A 22,688-nucleotide genomic window follows, 5' to 3' on the forward strand; every position below is an offset into this window, starting at 1 on the left:
CTATTACAGTCTTTGCTTTAAAGTTCAATTTGTCTGTACTCCAGCTTTCTGTTGGTTTCCATTGACATAGAATATCTTATTCTATCCCTTCACTTTCAGTCTGTGTGTGTCCTTACATGTAAAGTGAGTCTGTTATAGGTAGCATACACATGGGTTTATGATTTTAAGTCCCACAACACTCCAACCAACAGAGAAAGAGTTCTTAAACAGTTACCTCCCCCAGTGCACAGCAAGAGGCAACAGACCCAGGAGCTTAGTCTTTCTGTGAATAGGGCCTATTAGGTAATCATTGTGGCTGTGACCTAAGGTGCAGGCTTCTAATTAAACATGCAGCATCTAAGGGCTGATTCGAATCCTTTCCAGAGACCTTGAAGGGCAGGAGCTACCTTTGTTAACTGTATCTGCTGTGCTCCAGAGTGCCAATGTCTCCTTTGGGGGTTGGGGAAAAGCCCTACACAGAGCTGGTGTCCTAGTTTTTACGTCTGGCTCCATGGTTTTTACAGTCACTGCCCAGTGGACATCCCTTGACCTCCAGGCTCTGGTGGCCAGGGGAGCTTGCCTTTCTAGGTCCTATGATATTGTGGCAATCAGATAAATAGTTGTTGGCAGGCTGCCACACTCAGGGCACTACAAAGACAGCAGATTTACGCACACCCCTGATTTTCGGTGAAGGAAGCCTCTGTTTGTCCTGAAGCTTTGGCCTGAGGGGCAGGTTTGGCATATACCTGGTGGACTTTAGAGATATTTCTAAGAAACTCAGGTTACAGAGGCTATCTTGGTACTCTGCCTTCCTGCAGCTCACCAGTATCTTCTATAAAAGAGCTTACACTTGTCTAGAACCTCAATTTCTGTAACTGCCACCATAATGGGATTTAGGTTTATAGTCCCACAGGACTGTATGTATCTGCACACTTTAAAAACTGTTGCCTGATGACCTGGCTTCCAGTTAGTCTGAATCTAGGTGCTGAGAACTTCCCCTTAAGGACACTGACAGGTCCTGGCATATTCTCAAATACTGAGAGCTATTAAAAATATAAAAGGTCAGGGCACCTGGGTGGCTCAGTGCTTGACTTTGGCTCAGCTCATGATCTCATGGTTCATGAGTTTGAGCCCCGCATCAGGCTCTGTGCTGACAGCTCAGAGCCTAGAGCCTACTTCAAATTCTGTGTCTCCCTCTCTCTCTGCCCTGCTTGTGTGTGTGTGCACTCTCTCTCAAAATTAATACATGTTAAAAAAAATTTAAACAGGGGCGCCTGGGTGGCTCAGTCGGTTAAGCGCCCGACTTCGGCTCAGGTCATGATCTCGCAGTCCATGAGTTCAAGCCCCGCGTTGGGCTCTGTGCTGACAGCTCAGAGCCTGGAGCCTGTTTCAGATTCTGTGTCTCCCTCTCTCTGACCCTCCCACGTTCATGCTCTGTCTCTGTCTTAAAAATAAATAAACGTTAAAAAAAATTTTAAACATATAAAAGTCTGCTTGGACAAGCACAAAAGTTTGAGATAAGACAAAGATTTAGGGCACAGCTGAAAGACAAGTTTGTTCCCTACACAAGGCCACTCCTTCAAGAATTGGAGAGGTGGTTGTTTTATCTACTGTACAAAAAACAACAGAGAGACAAGCAAACTGAAAAAAACAGAGAAATATATTCTAAATGAAAGAACAAGATAAAACTTCAGGAAAAAAACCTTAATGAAACAGAATTTACTGATAAAGAGTTCAACATAATGGTCACAAAGATGCTCATCAGACTGTGGAGAAGAACAGATGAACACAATGAGAACTTCAAAAACAAGATAAAAAATACAAGAAAGTACCAAACAAATGCCACAGAGCTAAAGAATACCATAAAATAACTGAACTGAAAAATACATTAGAGGGGTTCGCCAGAAGACTAGATGAAGCAGAAGAGAGGATCAGTCACCTGAACGACAAAGCAGTAGAATTCATTCAATCAGAGCAGTCAAAAGAAAAAAAAGTGAAGACAACTATAGGTGTTTATAGGACAAAATTACATGGACTACATTCATATTAGAGGTCCCAGAAGAAGAGAGAGGAAAAGGCACAAAAATCTTGTTTTAAGAAATAATGGTTAAAAATTTCCCTAACCTGGAGAAGGAAACCAACAGCCAGATGCAGAAAGTCCAGGAAGTTCCAAACACAATGAACCCAAAGAGACTCAGAGACACACTGTAATTAAAAAGTCAAAATTTAAAGACAAGCAGAGAATATTGAATGCAGTAAGGGAAAACAACCTGTTATGTACAAGGGAATCCCCATAAGACTATCAGCAGAGCTTTCAGCAGAAACTTATAGACCAGAAAGGAGTCGCATGACATATTCAAAGTGCTTAAAGAAAAGAAAATCCCAATAAAAAATACTCTACCCAGGAAAGTTACCATTCAGATCTGAAGAAGAGATAAAGATATTTTTAGATAAGCAAAAACTAAAGGAGCTCACAACCACTAAACAGGCTTTACAAGAAAAGTTAAAGGGACTTCTTTAGTCTAAAAAGAAGTGCACTACTTACAATAAAACCTACAAGAGAATAAATCTCACTACAAAAGTAAAAATACAGTAAAGATAGTGGATTAATTACTTGGGATACTCAAGTAAAATTGACACTGAAATTGTAAAATACAGAGGGAGGGAGAAATATTGAGGTTTAGACTGGGACCAATCTTAAGTTGTTAACAACTGGTAAGAGACTATTATAGAAATAAGTGGTGTGTGTAAACCTCATAGTAACTAATCATAAAGCAAAAATCTATAATAAATACATAACCAATAAAGAGAAAAGAATGTTAAGTATACCACTGAAGGAAGTCATCAAACCACAAAGGAAGAGAATAAGAGAAGAAAAAAGGAACAGAGAAACTATAAAAACAAGTAAACAATGAACAAAATAGCAATAAGTACACACCCATCAATAATTAAATGTAAATGGACTAAACTCTCTAATCAAAAAACACAGAGTACCTGAATGGAAAAGGCTTTTTGCAAGAGGTTAGAGCTATTTCTTTCTTGTGTGGCTCGTATTACAGATACTCTGAAATTGTTCTTCAAAGATGGCTGCTCGACTTGATACAAGTTAGAATTTATTCATTCTGCAACTTCTCACATCAGTATTTGTCTAACTCCTGGTCTCTGTAGGTTATAGTTATCAGGGGAAAAATCAAAAGTACCTTGAGAAAATTTCCAAAAACTACATGCCTCAACATAAATTTGATCAACTGTGGTGACACACTATGTTTATATGGTGGTTGTAGGCAAAGGCAGGTGCCACCCACTACCACCACCACAAAAAAACAATAATTTGACAGAGAAAAAAAAGTTTTTCCTCAATACTGGAATTGAGCAGAACAAAAAATACACCACATGAGATTGCGATCTACAGGGTAAGTATGATTAATAATTCAAAACACAAACTATGAATAATTTAAATCTGTGATGTATGAGAAAGGGATATTCACTTAATGAATCTTACCACCCTATTCTATTTTCCACCTTTACCTTCTCCCCCAGTGAAAAATGATGGGATCCCCCCAGTGAAGAATAATGGGGGCAGAACAGGCAGAAATGTTTCACAACTATTTAGAAATGGCAAAGTATATATAGTTCACCAAATACAATTTTGTAAATCAACTTATGTAATCAGGAATAGAAATGATTTCTAAAAAAAGTAACACCTATTAAGAAGGACTTATAAATTATGTTATCCTCAACTTCTGCTTTAAGCAGAACAGTATATTAATTATTCTAGTAACTACGGTCTTAGATAAATTTCAATACATATGATTTTTATAACAGTGCTAGCCTCCTAAGAAAATAATGGGTATCTCCAAAGACCAAAGAAGATGAGATACAAAAACAACATTTAACCAAATAATAAATGGGAGCTGACAGCAAAAACCAAACTTAAAAGTTAGAGTTAGGCAAATACCTGTAAGTACTCTTGAATCCTTAAGTGTAAACCTTGGGCATGCTACACAGTGGGACAGCAAATTCTGAGACTCTTAGTAAGGTGGATTATTGAAGGGGCTAAAAATCCCAAATCCCTATTATGCCTTAACCCCTGGTATAAAAAAACAAATCCTCCCCAAATAAAAGAAACCCACAATAAGTATTGTTTTTTCAACTTTAACACATGCACTGAATCTACAATTTATTGAGCTCTTACAATTTTTTTTTCATTTTCTCATAATACTACCAACAAAAATACCACAAAATGAGAGCAATTATTGTTCCCATTTTATAGATGAAGAATCTGAGGTATAGAAAGTTTTAGTAACTTTTAGATATCCAAATACACAAAGCTAGTAACAGCTACAGGTTGGAGGAAAGCTCAGGCAGCCTAATTCCAGAGCAATATTCTAACTGTCACTTATTCTGCTCCTTGTATTTATGCAAATAATAATTATAACAATAAACATCTTTATGTGATTTTTATGTGTCTAGTGCCATTTTAGATGTACTAATTTAATTCTCACCACAATCCAGTGAAGTTTACAGATGAGGAAACTGAGGTAAGGAGAGGTTATGCAACATATAAAGGTCGCCCAGCTCCTTAACAACAGAGATGGGCTCTGAAGCCAGGAGCTCTTACTTCTGAGCTTATGCTCAGAACCACCTCACCATTCTGCTTCCTGAATACTGGTTCATTTAATCCATTTATCAACTCTAAGAGAGTTTCCATCCCTGTCCTTCAAAGCTGATTCTACAGAAGAAATAAATCTGCATAAAAAGGCAGGAGGCTTCTGGGGGGCAGCAGATCAAGACCCCTTTCTCAACTCCTTTAATAGTGAAGTTAGAAAAATGTATCCAGGGACATGTTTTCACAGCAAACCAGGAGGCCTCCTGACAGCAGCTTAGTGGCAGGGATATAAAACAAGATCTCTGAAATAAAAATATATACACTGAGGAAGGAGAGCACCCAGGCTGGTGACCTGTGTCCCACACCAGGATTTGAGGGCTTGTGGAGACAGAAAGCTCAATATAGCAGAACATATGACTATTGCAAGGTATGCCTCTGCACTGGGAGGTGATGTACTTTAGGGGCCAACAGTGGAGTCTAGGTTTATTGAACCAAAAAAAAGTTGTAATCTGGTGTTGTAGGCAAAGGAAGGTGCCTCCCACCACCACCACCACAAAACAAACAAACAAAAAGGAAAGAAAGAAAAAACAAACAAAACAACCTACTTTCTACTCCCTCATCTCTAGAACCTTCATACATACGGCATTCTTTATTCTCATTATCTATCATTTATCATCTTTTCATTACATTACATGGCCAAAGAGACTTCCAGATGTGATTAAGGTTTTGGATCTTAAAATGGGGAAATTATCTTGCATTATCTGGGTGCACTCAACCTAATAATCACCTAAGCCCTTAAAGAAGGAGGCAGAAGAGTCTGAGAGATGCGGCAGAAGGAGAGGTTGGACAGACTTGAAGGGTGAGAAGGACTCAGGCCGCTCTGGCTGCCTCTAAAGCAGGGGATCACAAACCATGGAATGCAGGCAGCCCCTAGGAGCTGAGGATGAACTGCAGCAAGGAAAGCAGGATCTCAATCTAAAGCCCCATGGAAATGAATTCTGCCAACAACCTGAATGAGCCTGGAAGCACATTTCCCTCCAGAAGCTCCAAAAAAGAGTCCAGACTGGCAAACACCTTGCTCTTGTTAAGACACAAGAGGAATCAGACAAGACAACCTACACTCCTGACCTACAGAACTGAGCCATCGTAGATTTGTGGCAACTTGTTTCCATACTACAGGAAACTAATACGTATTAGTAGCCAGGTGGAACATCTTTGCAACCTGGACAGGAACCAAAAAGCCCATTGTTGGCAATGAATTCCACCACAGGAGTGCGCCAATGTAAGGCCAGTTCCCACCCCACCCCCACTCTACAGTCTGAGTATACCCCCAGATTTTCCAGAATATTCAATTAACACAATGAGGTGAAGTTTAGGGATAATTCTCAACGTGGTGATAAACAGACAAGTAAGGGTTTAAGTGACTTGACCTAAAGAATAAATTTATACAATGTGCCCTTTTTGCTCTCTGAGCAGCACCATGGCAGTTGGGGGTGCTGGGGGGGGGGGGGGGGGAGTGCGAAGCACCTTATGAGAAGTGGCAAAAAATGGACCAAGAATAAAGTTAGATCCATTTTCTAACAAAGAGTGGTTTCATACGAAAGCACCAGCTTTGTCAATTTAAGAAATTTCAGAAAAATACTAGTCACAAGACTCCAGGGGATCAAAATGGATGGGATGGCCTCAAAGGTTTCTGAACTGAGCCTTGCTAATCTGCAAAATGATAAGTTTGCATTTAGAAAATTCAACCTAATTACTGGAATGTTCACTGCATGAACCATGACAAAAAAGCTCCACGGTCAAAAAAAAAAAAAAAAAGGCAGATCATGACTCAAGCTCATGTTGATGATGTCAAGATGACAGATGGTTATTTGTTTCAACGGGGGTTAGTTTTACCTAAAAAACATAACAATCAGAGTCTGAAGACCTCTTATGCTCACCACCAAATCGACACAACGGAGATCATGACCTGAGAGATGCAAATGATTTGAAAGAAGCGGTCAATAAATGGACTACAGATAGCACGGGGAAAGATCCAGAAAAGGCTTGCCAATCGATCTTCTCTGTGATGCTGTCATTAGAAAGGTAAAAATGCTCAAGAAGCACAGTTTGAATTGGGAAAATTCAGGGAGCTTCCCAGTGAAAGTAATAGTTTTGGAAATGCTACTGGGGATGGGACAGGTGTTAAAGTCGAATGAGGTATAAGATGTGAACTACCACTCTAAGAATCTGTTTAAAATTCAGACTTTTAATGGTGACAAATAAAAAAAAACTTTATTTGCAAAAACAAAAAAAAAACTGAATAAAATAATGTGGCCTGGTTTGTAATTATGAGATTGTAAAGCAAGTCAAATAATTTTAAATGTATAATGGTAACTCATTAAAACAATTCTAGTGTTGAAATGTATATAAGCTCAGTTTCTCATTCATAAAATCTCCTTAAAATGCGGTAAAACTACATCAAATCAAACATCTTTTTTTTTTTTCACTTGGGCAGTAAGTTTGAAGCACATATGGTGGTGATACATAAGTCACACCCAAACTTTGACAAGTCCTAGAATTAATCCAGCCTCCCACACACATACTAGAAAAATGCTGAAAAGCCCTGGTCCTTTCAGTGCCATTTGGCACACAAATTAGACCAGGAGCTGTATCCGGTAATTCTCTATTCTACACCAATCACCATGGTTGGTCCTTTAGAAACTTCATCTCATGTAATCCTCACAACTCAGTAAAATAGGCATTGCTATTCCCGTTTTTTTCAATCAAAACATTAAGAGAGAAGTTGAGAAACTTGCCCTATTTTACCCAGGTAATAAGAGCTCTTACTGAAAAGCTGATCCATCTCTGTATAGAGACCATAACCAAGATGATTTATCCTCATTCATATGCAAAATACTTTAGTAGAAATCCTGAAAGGCTATGAGGTGGCAATACTATTCCATCAATCAATTCGCCTCTCTTTCTGTCATCCTTTCTACTTCTCACTTTACAGCCCCTATGTCTCTCCCTGCATTTCAATATACAGTCCCATTTAAAACATAAAAAAAGAAAAAGTATGTAAAAAGTAAAAGTCCTTTGGGTAATGTTATGATGCACCATCTTCAGAACAATTAATCACAAATATTGGTATTCTTTATTTTATCATCTTTTGATTAAATTACATATATATATATATATATATTTTAAATCTTCTTAAATGAATAAATTTTCAAAATCGCCTTTTGGAGAGACAGAGAAATACTGACAGAAATTAGGGTTACATCCTTATATCCAGTAGTTTGTACTATCCATTCTCTTCCTCTCTTCTCTTTCTCAGGGGTCCTGTCTCTTCTCTCCTATCCTTACTGCATATACATTAGCAGTCCTACTTAGAGATAGCAGAATAAACTCATGTTTGGCTTAATAAAGACACAGATGGTTACATATAGAATTACTTATAGACATTTGTATCTACATGGAATTGTAAACACAGACATTTCCTTGCTCAGTTCAAAGGGCCTAGAAGCAGTTAACACCCAAACAGCAATGAACACATGGAGTGCTAGATCTTGGTTTCTACTTTTCTCCAATAAAAGGAACTTGAAGAAATTGCTAATTCTAGAACTGGGGCAGAAGATATAAGACATAACTCTAGAGCATTCTGCAGTGCCAGAAAGTAAGGAAACGCTTTAAAAAACACACACAAAAAACCCCACAATGATGGAAGTATGTCAAAGGGATATAAGGGCCAACTAAAAGAGCTTCCAGTGTCCAAGCCTGAACAATTTATGCAACAAAATATACTGGAGTATAGCTTGAGTTATAAAGTAAATATCCAAGAGTCACATGTGACATAATACATAAATGGAAGAGAACAGACAAATCTCTCATGTAGAAGAATTACAAATAATGTATGTAGATCATTGTCCTCAAAGAGGGGGAGTGTAATTTCCGCACCTTAACTAAGGGCTGTGTGTGACTCATTTCCAAAAAGTACAGTACAGAAGAGAAGTGACGAAGAGTGACTTTACCATGGAGCAACCTAATAGGGTCAAAGTCAACATGAGCAGTGGTAAGTCATGTTGATAATATGTACCCTTGATGTGATGTAATGACAATGGCAGTCTATCTTTGTGGTCTTCCTCCCCAAAACTCATAACTCCAGTTCATGAGAAAAAAATAAGGTAAATCCCAACTGAGGACGCTTCTGAAAAATATCTGACCAGTCTTCTTAACACCTACAAGGGTCATCAAAATCAACGAAGGTCTGAGAAATGGTCATGGTCTAGAGGAGCCTAGGTAATGATGACTAAATGTAATGTGAGATCTTAGATGGATCACTGGAAGAGAAAAAAGGCCATTAGGTAAAACTAATGAAATATGGATAAAGTATGAGGTGTAATTAAAAATAATTATATCAGTTCATCAACTGAGCAAAAGTACCATACCAACAAAGGATACGGAAAATGGGGTGTGGGGCATACAGAATTCTTTGTACTATCTTTGCAATTTTTGTATAAATTTAAAACTATTCTAAAAATAGTTTAATTTTTAAGACAACTGATAACTCCTAGAAGAGAGGCTTTATAAGAAATGTCATCACAGTATACTACTTGTATTTCTGTAGTAAATCAAAGTTACCAAATTACAATAATGTAAATAGTGATTATAAATTCATAAGTAATAGATCTATATTGTGATGGTGGAAGTAGGTATGTGAAAGTTATAGTAAAGCATAAGATAAATCCATATTTATCAGCCAATCCTCATTTTCCATAGTCATAATAGATACTGCCTAAAATCAGTAAGAAATAACCATATAAACATATTACTTTATATTTGAAGGTGAGTATCTCCTAAGAGCGTAAAAGGGTTTGCTCTGTGCAACAAGATAATGGGAGATGAGATAGCTTGGACACTGATCTTTTTGTATTATAAGTCTTTCGAACTACTTATTTAAAAAATAAAACAAACAAAACTTTGGGCATCTGCTGCTCTCATAGTTCTTAAAGTAAAGATAAAATTTTTAATAAGAAAAAGAAAAAAATGGGTTGAGTAAATTGATTTATAACCTACAGCAAGATTAAATATTTTTCTATTAAGTAGCAGAATGAGAAAGAGAAACCTGTCTGCATGAGTTCAGAGTTCACGTGCTTGCCTTTATGTTAAACCTTTTCATGTGGTTGTGTAGAAAACAGTATCACTGTACTACAGGAAACAATGAACTGCAGGTATTGTAACTAAGGGATGACATAATTTTTCTTATAACTGAAGAACTTCTTGCCAAAAGGAATTTGTTACTCTTAATTCTTCTACCTTCCACCTATCCTTTCCCAGTTAAAGTCAACATAAAGAAGACAGTTCTAACTGGTATCTTGGACCACCCATAAAGGAATGAATTTGAGATTTTTGATGTTATTTTATAGGACTTATGTCAACGGACCTAGAAATATGTGTAGTTGATACAGTATGCATCTAAATTATCTCCTCTCAAAGAAAATCTTGTAGATAATTTTATTAAACAACAGATTGAACATGGAATTGTTAATTTCAATTTTAAAATGGAAATTGTCTCTGCCCAAATCATGCTTATACAAGCAATCTGTAGTTTATAGAGAGATACTGACAACTTAAAAGTTGAATAACAAGGTTTTATCTGTTCTTTTCTCTTCCATTTACAGTTCATCAAAAATTAAAAAGAATTACCACATGACCCAGGAATGTCACTTCTGCATATATGCCCAAAAGAAATGAAAGTAGGAACTCAAATATAGGTATCTGCCCACCTGTTTTCACAGCAGCATTATTCACAATAGCCAAAAGGTGGAAGTAACCCAAGTGTTGATGGAAAGATGAATGATTAAGCAAATGTAGTAATTATATATAATACACACACACATACACACACAAAACAGTATTATTCAGCCCTTTTTTAGCAATTAAATTCTAACATATGCTACAACATGTATGAACCTCAACACTATACTAAGTAAAATGAGCTAGTCACAAAAGACAAATATTGTATGATTCCACTTATATGCAATATCAACAATAGTCAAATTCATAAAGACAGAAAGTGAATGGTGGTTGCCAGGGGCTGGGGGGAAGAATGAATGGGAAGTTACTATTTAATGGATAGAGAGTTCCAGTTATGCAAAATGAAGAGTTCTGGAGCTAGAGGTGGTGATGATAGCATAATATTATGAATGTAGTTGATAGTACTGAATTGTAACATTTAAAATGTAAATTTTATGTTGTCTTTTTTACCATAATGGGAAAAAAAATTTTAATTCCAACTTTCCAAGTTCAGTGATCCTTTGGTAAATTTTGGTTAACCCTAATTTATCTGAAATCACTTAACATATTTCTTAACATATCACTTAACATAACTTTGTCCACTGACAAAGACACTCTTTTGCCAGAAACAAACTGGAATTTGAAATTAGGCAAAATGTTTGCCTTTTGAGATTTTAAAAAATCAGGGCGCCTGGGTGGCTCAGTTGGTTAAGGGTCAACTCCTGATTTTGGCTCAGGTCATGATCTCACAGCTCATGGGATCAAACTCCATGGGAGGCTCCATGCTGACAGCACAAAGCCTGTTTGGGATTCTCTCTCTCCCTCTCTCTCTGCTCTTCCCTCCCTCCCTCTCTCTCAAAAGAAATAAATAAACTTAAAAAAATCACCAAAGGACTTTAAAAAAAGCCCTATAGCTCTGGTATGAAGAGATCTCTAAATCGAAGTACTCTGCTTTATAGTTGAAGAACAGATGAAAGGGCAGAGTCAAATTCATCTGAGGTTCTTCCATGTGGACAAAAACAAATTCTTCTGGAGATATGACTGAACTTCAACATTGGTAATGAGCATTTGAGGCCTCCTAGTAATCCTGAAGACAGTTTCAAAAGTCTATGTGGGTAAGCAGCTGGAAGGGTGGGTAGGTATGGTGATCACTTCTAAAAAAAAAAAAAAAAAAAAAAAAACTCAGAAAGGGAGATCCTAAATCAGTGATCCTCAAAGAGTAACATGTAGATCTGAAGTGGTTCTCAAAAGACAGCCAGAAAAAGCAGTGTCAGCATCACCTGAAAACCTGTTCGAAATGCAAATTCCTGGGTCCACCTCAGATCTCAGGGCACTGGGCCCAGCAATCTGTGCTTTAAGGAGCTCTCCATGCACAGGATTCTGATGCATACTAATTGAGATCCACTGCTCTAAAGGACACTCAGTGACATGTTACCACCAAAAGCTGCATTTTAAGTCTCTGTTTCTGTACGCTGGATGCACATTAGCAGCACTAGAAGCTTCTGAGGTTGGGTCCCAGCTCACAAAGTCTGAAATAATAGATTTTGCTTATTTAAAATATTAGTTTAGATTCTTTGTATCCCACAATGTTAAGTCAGGGTTGAGAAACAGGTTTTTAAATACTTTTATAACGTCACTCAAACAGGGGTAAAAATTTCGGAAGGAAAAACAGTATATAAATGTTTTAAGCCTAAAAATATTCAACTTCCTGCCTAATAAACATATATTAATAACTCAAATAACCACAGAGTCAACTAACACTTAGGGGAAATTTAAAGTTGAAATTAGAAACCCAGGATTATGATAAAACTAAAAGATTTTAGACAAGTCTAAAGAGAGAAATTAAATGAAAAATTATTTTTTCCATAAAGAAATTTTGAAATATACAAGTTATAACAGAGCGGTAAGAAAATAGACTTTGCAACTCAGGTACATGTGGGTGAGAGTTTTTGGTTCTGTCATCTATCAGCTCTAACATTTTGGCTAATTTTTTTTTTTCCTTCCTAAGCCTCCATTTCTCATTTGTAAAACAGTCAATATTATGAACCTGTATCAAAAAGATGGAAAAACTAAATAAAGCATGTAAAGCACTTAGCATAGTAATTGGCACATAGCTTATGCTCAATAAGTGTAGACTTATTAGTAAGAAGAAAATCGCATTAAAATGAAAATACAGTAACAGAACAATGAGTAAATTCTAGGAGTTTGGTAAAATGTCTTTCTGATATTCTAAGCTAAGAAAAAAAGTAATTAAAAGCTAAGAAAAAAAAATAATGTATCAAGATAGCAATACTGAGAATGTAGGGGAAGTTCTCCATAGCTAATGTGTAGGAAGCAAGTAGGTATAGACATCACATTCACAGCCCCCCCCCCCCACACCACCCCTTACTCTGTAAGTGGAACAATCACCTGTTCACTCAGGTATCTCTTAAGAAAAGTAGTTGGCAAGAGTTATAAAACTCATTCCCATATTGTGGTCTCAAACGTGGATAACAAATTCTTACTCTCTTAGACATCGAGATATTCTTAATTTCTTCATTAAGTTAATCACTGATAATGAAAAGAAATCCCCAACTGAGCATCTGTAACGTGATCAGACGTGCATGTACTTCTGAATTTTCAAGCCTGCAGCAGTGCGTCATTAATTCATAACGAAGATGAGCCAAATCTTCTAATGAGTAAATGGACATGTGTGTCCAACTCTTCATTTACTTTATTTTTGCTAAACCTGACTGAGCATATGAATTTCTTGAAACTACCACACCACTCCCATCCCCATGATGCAGCTGACAAGTGGCCACTGTGCAGGTTCACAAGCACATGCTGGGGTCTTGGGAGGAGAGCAGTCATTTGCTCATTTGCTATTAGAAATAGAGCTGATAGAATCACTGGTAGTTTTCACTTTCTTAATAATTTAGGTTACTCTTCAAACTTTCTATGATAAGGATGTATTACTTTAAAAATGTGAAAAATTTGGAAAACAAAAAGTCAAGAGACAGTCTGTGAATAAATGAAAATAAAAGTATAAGTGTTCTGAAGCTTGGTAAGCTCTTTTGATTACTTAAAAAAAGCATACAAAATTAACTGTGATTGTCTGCCACAAAACTATTTTATCTACAATTATGCCTGAAAGCAAATGAAAAATTATTTTAAGAATTATTAAAATTAAGCATACCTCCAGAAAGGAGACTCACATGATTTTTAAATGATGGTGGGAAAGAGATTATGTTAACATAGCATGTTGAAGAGTATATATGGTTCTAAAGAGGTTAAGCTTTGTTTTGAATTCTTAGCTCTCTTACTTCTTAACAGGGTAATCATTGGGAAAGTTACTTACCTTCTCTATCAATTTTTACAACTACAAAATGAGAATAATATTGATTTCTTACTCTTGCTAATAAATATTAGAGGAAAAAATCATGGGTACAACACCCCACACACAGAAGCCATTAAATGAGCAGGGTATAATTATTCAAGCAAAGAAATACCATCCAGATAAGGAAGATAGGAAAGAGATGATCACTCCTAAAGTTTTCTACATACAAGTGTGCCTTACCGATTCTACATTTATGACACACAGTGGGATTTACAGGAAAACCTAGATTTTAAATCTAAGCCCTTTCCACTTGTCAGGTAATTAAGCAATATTCAAAGATCTAAAGCATTAATATAGATATAATTCTAAAATTATATCCAACATAGATATAATTCTAAAAGAATCAGTCACTCAAAACATTTCAAGAAAGTAGTTAATGAAGTGTTTTTTTTTTTTTAATTTTAGACTGAATATACTAACATACCTGCTAAAATGATTCCTTAGGAGATAACACGTTTAGTTTGAAACTTTGTTACTCAAGTAGAAGCAACAGAGGAGCCAAAAGGATTTTCCTAAGGTAGCAAAAGCAGGAGAGGTTACAGAGGAAGCTCCAGGGAAAAATATTAAATATTAAGAGTACAGAGAAACAAATCAATCCTTCACATCATATGGTGACATCTAAGACACCTTCAATGTCGAAAAAGCGTTGATTCTGTGACTTCTGTCCCCCACACCACGTAGTGTAGAAAGAACCCACCATGGAAACAAATGAACCAAGACATCAATGCAATGCTTGTATACGAATGGTCTCCAATTCTACTTCTAGGACCTAAATAAAAGGAGGAGAAGCATACGTGCAAGAGTCATTATAATGTACCTATATTACACACTATTCATACCTGGAATATCATATAGCAACTGAAAAGATGAAGTCAATTTATAGAAGATCTGATTCAAATGGACTCAACTTGACTAAAGAAAGCAAACAAGTAACTAAACAAGACATGCAGTGTGATACCACAACAATAAAAATTCTATTGAGCTCTGTATGTGCGTCTGGAAGGATACATTACTAGTCACATGAGATGGACAAAGAGGAATTTAGCTTCATCTGTAATGCTGTAATCTTTTCAGGGGAGACAGTACTTCTTTATTACTTGTTGAGACACTTTAAAAAGAAAGAAGAGAGCATGATGTCTTCCATCATAAACATTTAATCCTTTCTTTTACTAGCCAAGTAAGATGTTTATGGCTATAAATTGTTGGGGTACTATCTGCAACACTGTGACAGAAAGTGGAAATAAAACATATAAAGTATTTATGAAAATTAACAAAAAAATAGCAAGGGTTAATTTATATTCAAGAGATAGTCACTCTTTTTTTTTTTTTTTTTTTTTTTCTCCCTAAGCTCAGGATTCAAAGCCCCACCAGTCAGCTCTCATGTCTGACTCAGGGCAAAGATAATGAAAAGTCATCCTGCAATCATCCAGACTGACAAAAGTCTCTTACTTCGGCTCTAACAGAATTCTGAAAATAAGTGATTCAACTACACTTCTGATATACTCTATTTTACTTATTTAATTCTGAAAGACTGTGACACACTACCTCTAATGTATATAGCCACATGGAAAATGCAAGGGAGAAAATATGTGAACTAAAAAGGAAGCAAATTACTCTTCAACACTTCAGTACTGAATCTGGCAAGAGACAGACCTTATGTTGGTGTTTGTGGAATCAAGAACTAAAGGAGTATCTTCTTAAGATATAAGGTGGTGTTAAGCAAGGAAAATTATTCACAGACTTCCCTGAGCCGAGAGCTGTTTGGCTCCAGAAGTGACAAAAGCAGAATATCTAATTATGTTCTTCTTTTTTGTTTCTCACCAGAAAATACAGTAGAAGCCCTGCTGTCTGATGCACTATTAAGGAAGTCCTCTAAACTTACATTCCTAAATCTAACAATCTGTATCATCCTAAAATATATAAATATTCATTCTGCAATCCTATAATGTAGGACAAGGCCCTTTCTCTGAGCATGGATCAGCTAGCTAAAGTATTGTCTTTCTTGCAAAAATCACAGATGTAATTGTCTATAATCTCCATAAATAACAGAAAACCTAGGAGAGTTATGCAAAGTCAACACAGAATCTAATTTTAATGGTTCCCTCCCAAATCCTTTAGAATCTTCTTGCCTACAGTTAATTCAAGATTAGTTTTCTTTAGTGACACCTTTATTGAATCTTTCCAAAGCATTCAACTTAGACTTTCACTGAAATCTCTCTACTTTTTAGTGTTTTTCTTGTCCTGCATTTCCGTAAGAGTTGATTACAATGCATAATTATAGCAACCAACACAATGGCATAAACAGATTTCGGAACAAACCCAAATGACTTGGTACATCGACAGACAGCACAACAGGTGTCAGATGTACAAGGGCGTGATGGAAAGCCATCCATCAACTGTGAGTGTGGTATGCTTTAGAGAAGGTTTTAAGAGAGTAAGGGGCCTGCCAGTTAATTGGGTAAATGTGAGAAGTGCAAGAGCATTAAGGAAAGCATCTCTGCATCGCACCTCACGCAAATGTTACATTACATTGAGTAATCACCAGATTTGTTCTTCAGTCTGCATACAATAAGGAATACAACAACCTGAGATCCAGACTGCACCCACTGGTTCAACGAGCACTGAGTAATTTCCCGGGGCTAGTGCCAAGTGTTGGAGACACAAATAGTGGGTTGTGCAGGATTTCTCAACAACAGCAGTGTTGAAATTTAGGGTCTCCAAATTCTTTGTTGTGGGGGCTATCCTCTGCATTGTAGGGTCAAACATCCTACTACCCTCTAGATGCCTGTAACACCTTCTCCTGAGCTGGGACAAGGAACAGTCTTCAGACCTTGTGGAATGCCCACTAGGGGGCAAAATTGCTCCTGGTTGAGAAGCACTGCATTAAGGTGGAGCAGGACCTTTCAACACCTCATGAACTTTGTTAGGACTCACAGAATTCCACAGTTTTGGATCTATCAAGATCTTTTTTGCCTTGTCTGAAATTCAGAGAAGTAACCTGTCAATGGATAGAACTGGCTCCATGATACACAGGGCCAAGGGCGTAATGAAAATGTGGGATCCTCATTAAAAAATCACTAAGAATTTTAAGACAGTGACAGCAGAGCACTAAACCAAGCAGAGTGACCTGAGCTACTGCAGAAGGCACACATCCATGAAGCCACTCTGCCAACGGTACCGGGTCACGGGCAGGGAAGGAGTAATAATAACCCAAGATTCCAGGTGCTCTTCTACTAAATTCAGAGGCACTTTAATATCTATTGCATCTCAATGAGTCAGAAGGTTTTAATATTTCAGGTGTCTAATTGTTCTTTATCACATTTTTTTCACTATTATTCCCTATGCACAGAAAAAATGTTGCATATAACAGTGAATTAACTTCTCACTCCAGTTTTTAAAAAATCAAATTTTCAATACAAACTTACTACATTAGACTGACAGTTCAAATTATAGGACCATGAAATCATTTGTGTTTTATTAAAAACAAAACCATGAGGAGCTTGTTATATTTTATTAGTAGCATCTGTCTCCTGTCTTGAATGCTAAAGAAGATATTGATGATGTTCTTTTGCCATTTGGGAACAGACAGATACTCTTTCCTCAAAAATTATCTTTGGCAATGGATTCTTTAAATCATCCTTGCCATTTGGCAAGTTTTTTGACTCCAGGTGTGGAAATTAGCATTGTGTTTACACTGTAATCAAGGGAGATATAACCACTTAGTATAAGACGTCAGAACATGTGTTCCTTACAGAAGTAATGTCTATATTTTTCTATTGCAGGTGTGTGAGCACACCTGGCTCTAATATCATCAGTTTGGTCTTACCTGCTAAAGGTACTAGACATACTTGAGCCTACTTGAGCTATCTTAGAAGGATAGCTTCTAAGAAACTGTTTGCAAAGAGGGTATCCCAAATCATCAAGTGATTTTACTAAATAATGGGGAAACAAAAGTGGGTAAAATGAACTGTTCTACAAAGGCTAAGTGGGGGCTACACTTTACCACAGAGCGGAAAAGGGATGGATTAATGCTTTTGGAGCAGAGAATCCTGTTTACCACCCTCTCCCCCATGCTTAGAATGCCGTAGGCAATCAAGAAATAACTTATTGAGCGAATGAAATCAGTTATCACCTCAAATAATATGAAGGAAAAGAAGATGCTTCTTAAGAAATGCAGAATAAATTGGCACACAGTGGATTAGAATCTGACTTCTCATTCCTTATATGAAACCTACTTTTAGAAACACAGTAAGTGTTCAAGTTAATTACTTTTAGCACACCCTTTGTTGCTTCGTTTGTATGCTAACCATGATAACAACTAATACTTTCATAAGAGCTTATAATGTGCCAGGCACTTTCTCCTAGCTTTACACATTAAATCAATCTTCAAAATACTTCTTGGAGACACATATGATAAATATCTTCATGTTACAGGAGAGGAGACTGAAGCACAAGGAGGTCAACTAAAATGCCTAAAGTTGCACAGTTGTGATTAAAACCAAGGCAGTCCGTTTCCAGAGTTCTTGTTCTTAACCTCCTTCCTGTGCCACAAGTATAAAGAAAACTACAGGATAAAAGACTATATGATGAAAAGCATTGCCTTTCTATTCTTACAATGAGTATGTCATAATTTCACAAATCTAGGGGAGGATTAAACTCTTTTTTATGCTGCCAATAAAGTATAAGGTTGTCCTTTGCCCAATTTATAGCAAAACAAGACAAATGGTTTATATTTTCAATATACAGGAAAGGTTAAGGAGCTTTTGTTTGTTTTATTATAGTCCATGATTTCTTTTGCTTCTTTTCACTTCTCTTTTAAACAGTCTTGGGGCGCCTGGGTGGCGCAGTCGGTTAAGCGTCCGACTTCAGCCAGGTCACGATCTCGCGGTCCGTGAGTTCGAGCCCTGCGTCGGGCTCTGGGCTAATGGCTCGGAGCCTGGAGCCTGTTTCCAATTCTGTGTCTCCCTCTCTCTCTGCCCCTCCCCCGTTCATGCTCTGTCTCTCTCTGTCCCAAAAATAAATAAACGTTGAAAAAAAAAAAAAAATTTAAACAGTCTTCCCCAAACTATTCGTAAAGAAATGTGGGCATCTTCTCCTCAGCCCTAATTCACAGACCATTTTGCACTGCATGCAGCATATTCTTTGAAAGTGGCCACTGTAAACAAAGAGTGAGGCAATTCCAGAACCCTCTGGTACTTCCCAATAAGTACATCAAATGAGACAGTTGGTCTCTCCTCCCTCTCAGCCTACCTGGTGTCTGGAGACTTGCTTACACATTCAGTGTATGTAACAAAAGAGAGTATTATATGGAAATATGATGTTTAACGGAAATGTTTTCATGTTTTATGTTTAACCCTTATGAAATTAAGAAAAGCAATGAGGGTCTTCCTGAAATAGCTACAATGGTAGCTGTATTTTCCCAAATTTCTCTTAATAACTGCTACCTAGGTCCTTAAAGCCACTATCGACTCTGACAGAAATTAAAGCAGGCAGCTTTCCAGACAAAAATACTGGAATTAGAGCCAATACCTAGGCGAGAAACCCTGTAAATATGTACAACAACTGCAAAGTATATGTCTTAAAAAATGGACCAGGAGGTTATTACAGATGAAGATATTAATTCAGCAATTGCCAGGATCCTTTATATCTTACAACTGCCTTCTGGGATACCATTATCTCCATCTTAGGGATAATAATGAGTTCAGATATGTTAAGTGACTTACCCACAGGCACACAGCATCACAGCCTGGCCTTGAGCCCACTCAAGTCTGTCTTTTTTTGCAAAGCTGATCCCACTATATTATATAAAAACTCTTTTTCCTAAACCTGTAACAGTAAGCCACTCAGACATTTTATTCATATATACATATATATAATTGTACAATGAAAACTTAAAAATGAAAATATCACTTAACTGTGGGCATGTTTAATAGGGCTTACTTCACTAATGTGCCAAAGAAAGGATAAGGAATTCACTTTTGATGAGCTCTTATTGTCTATAGCCCCACAGCACCAGATATTGTACACACTGTCCCATTCACGCCTTATAATATGTGGGGCCAACTCCAACTTCAGTACGTGACTTTATGACTTAAGAGACTTAAGACTCAGGACAAAAATTAAGTAACTTGCTTATGGTTACACAGGCTTGTATTTAAACAAAAACATATAAGTTCAAGAGAAAATGCAGTCTACTGAGACACAAGCATACGTATCTAGAACATATCTATACTCAAACATCATATAACACAATTTCCTGTTTCCTTCTTCAGGTGTTTGATTTTATCTGTCTAGATTATAAAAGCTCCTAGAGACTGGAAACTTTTTTAAAAACTTCGTATATACTACATGGCATTTAGTACCTTAACATGCCAGTCGTAAACCCCTCATAAATATGTGTCAAGTAATGGATTCACATGCACATCTGACTAGAGATAAGCAAAAGTCACCAAAGAACTAATGTGTCTGGCATGCTAGTGAAGTGCGAAGAGCAAATTGCTAACTTCTGTGGACATCTCTAGCTCCCAGAAATTTGCCTAAACGCAGTTTATCCCTTTTGTAAAAGGGGAGGATTCTACAACCGAGTAAACTAACACACCAAAACACCAACTTGAGAGAAAATCCATCTAAGAATTCCATTAAAAGACTCCATTTAAATAATTTAAAAATCAAGTATTAGACTCATCCCAGTTTACAAAAGATATTACTGAATTATCACCTTCCTATATAAAATTAGTATGACAAAACTATACTAGATCCAGCCATTTATTTCTTCAGAGATTATAATAATAAAAAATTTGATGCAAATGACTACTTTGGGAAGATGGACTCTCTAAGATAACCGAATTAAAATACTTGATAAAAACTCCAAAACTCTACTAAGTAAACATCTTATAGGGAAATGTCTGTATTGCTGCTGGGCTAAATTAACAAGTAATGAAGCATCTGAAAGAATCTTTAAAAGGGATATTTCTCAGATTATTTATAAGTCTACTTAATACTTGTAATTTATTCTTATCTGGGTACTTAAGAATATTAGAACAAAAAGTGTATTTGTCCCACACAAGAGGGGAAACATTTTCCAATACAACTCACAGATTATTAAAAAAAGATAGTTAATTCTGGCATTAAATGGTTAAGCTCAACCTGTTCATTCATATTAGAATCTCATCTCTTTGATAAAATTTATTTTGAGTAAACTGAATAAAATAAAAATATCTCATAGCCACAGATAAAAAACAGTGATGCCTACAGTTCATGTAAAATCAAAGACAAATCAACATGATGACTATTTTATAAGTAGTGCACATATTAATATTTCTGGATCACTAGTGAAACGTTAGGGTTCTCACTACCAGGAACAAACCTTCATCTTACCCAATATCTTATAGGTCTGACACCAGAGAATGAAAAGATCTTAAAAGCTGAGAAATCTATCTCCAGTAAAACAATAAGGTTAAAGAAAATTTTCCATCTGACTACTTTCTCTTAGACCCTAATGTGCTACCACCCCAGTGGACAAGCATACTTTTTAAAAATTACAGACACCTACCATACCATGCATAAAATTCACCACCTGAAAGTCCACACTTCATTGGTTTTAGTATATTCACAAGGCTGTGCAAAATTACCACTAACTACAGAACATTTTCATTACCCCAAATAGAAATTCCACGCCCATTAGTTATCACTCCTCATTCAAGCCCCAGCCAACCAAAGAACTACTGATTAGCCTATTGTGGACAATTTAAATGGCATCATACAATCTGTGGCCTTTTAGTGCCTTGTTTCTTTTGACCTAAAATAATCTTTTCATGGTTCATACATGTTGTACCACATAGCAGTATTTCAGTCCTTTTTATAACTGAAAAATAGGCTGTTGTATCAATAAGCTATATTTAATTTATCCATTCATCACCTGATACATGTTTGGGTTATTTCCATTTTTTTTTGTACTATGAATAATAATGCTATGAACACCTGTATACAAGTTTTTATGTGAGCATAGGTTTTTAATTCCCTTGGATATATATTAGAGTATCTCTGGTATGCCTATGGTAACTTGGTACTTCACTTTCTGAGGAGCTACCATATTGGTTTCCATAGCAAGTGAACCATTTTACATGGTCTCCAGCAGTGTATGAGGGTTCCAATCTCTCTCCACGTCCTCATCAACACTATCCATGTTTTTTGTCTGTTTTTTTTTTATTCTAGCCAACCTTGGTGGTGTGAAATGGTTATCTCACAGTAGTTCTGACTTACATTTCCCTAATGATTAATATACTGACCATCTTTTCACGTGTTTACTGGCCATCTCTATATTTTATTTGAAAACATGCCTATTTGTATATTTATTTATTTTAAAGTTTATTTATTTTGAGAGAGAGAGAAAGCAAGAGGGGTAGGAGCAGAGAGAGAGAGAGAGAGAGAGAGAGAGAGAGAGAGAGACTGAGAGAATCATAAGCAGGCTCCACGCTGTCAGTGCAGAACCTGGCACAGGGCTTGAACCCACGAACTGCGAGATCATGACCTGAGCTGAAACCAAGAGTTGGATGCCCAACCAATGGAAAGCTACCCAGGCACCCAGAAAAATATCTATGTAAATCCTCTGCCCACTTTTTTGTCTTTTTATTTTCTAGCTGTAAGCATTCTGTATGCATTCTGGATATCAGATCCTTAAAAGATATTATGATTTGCAAGTATTTTCTCCCATCCTGTAAGTTGCCATTACATTTTTTGGATAGTGTCCTTTGACACATAACAATTTTAAATTTTGACAAACCCCAGTTTATCTTTTTCTTTTGCTGCCTGTGCAGCAAAGAAATCACTGCCAAATCCAATGTCTACAGGAAGATTTTCCTCTATGTTTTCTTCTAAAAGTTTATAGTTTTAGCTCTTAAAGGTCTTGAATTCTTTTTTTAAGCTAATGATTATATATGGTATAAA

General features: G+C 36.6%; 1 protein-coding gene and 1 pseudogene across 1 annotated transcript in view; one reads left to right on the plus strand and one right to left on the minus strand.

Moving 5' to 3' along the window:
• SLC2A13 (solute carrier family 2 member 13) overlaps nucleotides 1–22,688 on the minus strand; it is a 376,609-nt gene that overhangs the window by 257,151 nt on the left and 96,770 nt on the right. The window lies entirely within an intron of this gene.
• Nucleotides 6,119–6,874, plus strand: LOC122473047 (annotated as a pseudogene).

The sequence above is a fragment of the Prionailurus bengalensis genome, chromosome B4 (genome assembly GCF_016509475.1).
Source record: "Prionailurus bengalensis isolate Pbe53 chromosome B4, Fcat_Pben_1.1_paternal_pri, whole genome shotgun sequence".
In the NCBI taxonomy this organism is placed as follows: Eukaryota; Metazoa; Chordata; class Mammalia; order Carnivora; family Felidae; genus Prionailurus; species Prionailurus bengalensis.